Source organism: Rhipicephalus microplus, unplaced genomic scaffold (genome assembly GCF_043290135.1).
Source record: "Rhipicephalus microplus isolate Deutch F79 unplaced genomic scaffold, USDA_Rmic scaffold_71, whole genome shotgun sequence".
In the NCBI taxonomy this organism is placed as follows: Eukaryota; Metazoa; Arthropoda; class Arachnida; order Ixodida; family Ixodidae; genus Rhipicephalus; species Rhipicephalus microplus.
Genome location: NW_027464644.1, coordinates 943,086 through 944,458, shown reverse-complemented (window position 1 = coordinate 944,458; position 1,373 = coordinate 943,086).

The following is a 1,373-nucleotide window of genomic DNA, read 5'->3' as shown; positions in this document are numbered from 1 at the left end:
GAACATATATTCAAAGCTATCAGCGCAAAGAAAAAAGCAACACACCACTCCCGGGAGAGCTCGAACCTCCAACCTTTCGGTTAACAGCCGATCGCGCTAGCCGATTGCGCCACGGAGACAGTCCTGCTCCACTCTCACCACCGTCAGAACATTTTTTCAGAGCTATCAGCCCAAAGAAAAAAAGCGCCGCACCACCATCGGGTGGGCTCGAACCTCCAACGTTTCGGTTAACAGCCAATCGCGCTAGCCAATAGCGCCACGGAGACAGTCGTGCTCCACTCTCACCACCGTCAGAACATTTCTTCAGAGCTATCAGCCCAAAGAAAAAAAAGCGCCGCACCACCACTGGGTGGGCTCGAACCTCCAACCTTCCGGTTAACAGCCGATCGCGCTAGCCAATTGCGCCATGGACACAGTCCTGCTACACTCTCACCACCATCGGAACATATCTTCAAATCTATCAGCCCAAAGAAAAAAAAGCAACACACCACTCCTGGGAGGGCTCGAACCTCCAACCTTTCAGTTAACAGCCCATCGCGCTAGCCAATTGTGCTAAGGAGACAGTCGTGCTCCACTCTCACCACCATCACAAATATCTTCAAAGCTATCAGCCCAAAAAAAGCACCGCACCACCACTGCGTGGGCTCGAACCTCCAACCTTTCGGTTACCAGCCGATTGCGCCACAGAGACAGTCCTGCTCCACTCTCACCACCATCAGAACATATCTTCAAAGCTATCAGCCCAAAGAAAAAAAGCAACACATCATTCCCGGGAGGGCTCGAACCTCCAACCTTTCAGTTAACAGCCGATCACGCTAGCCAATTGCCCCACGGAGACAGTCATGCTCCACTCTCACCACCGTCAGAACATTTCTTCAGAGCTATCAGCCCAAAGGAAAAAAAGGGCCGCACCACCACCGGGTGCGCTCGAGCGTCCAACATTTCGGTTAATAGCCCATCGCGCTAGCCAATCACGCCACGGAGAATGTCGTGCTCCACTCTCACCACCATCAGAACATATCTTCAAAGCTATCAGCGCAAAGAAAAAATCAACACACCACTCCCGGGAGGGCTCGAACCTCCAACCTTTCGGTTAACAGCCGATCGCGCTAGCCAATTGCGCCAAGAAGACAGTCATGCTCCACTCTCACCACCGTCAGAACATTTCTCCAGAGCTATCAGCCCAAAGAAAAAGAGCGCCGCACCACCACCGGGTGGGCTCGAAACTCCAACCTTTGGTTAACAGCCGATCGCGCTAGCAAATTGCGCCACGGAGAGAGTCGTGCTCCTTTCTCACCACCAACAGAACATATCTCCAAAGCTATCAGCGCAAAGAAAAAAGCAACACACCACTCCCGGGAGGGCTTGAACCT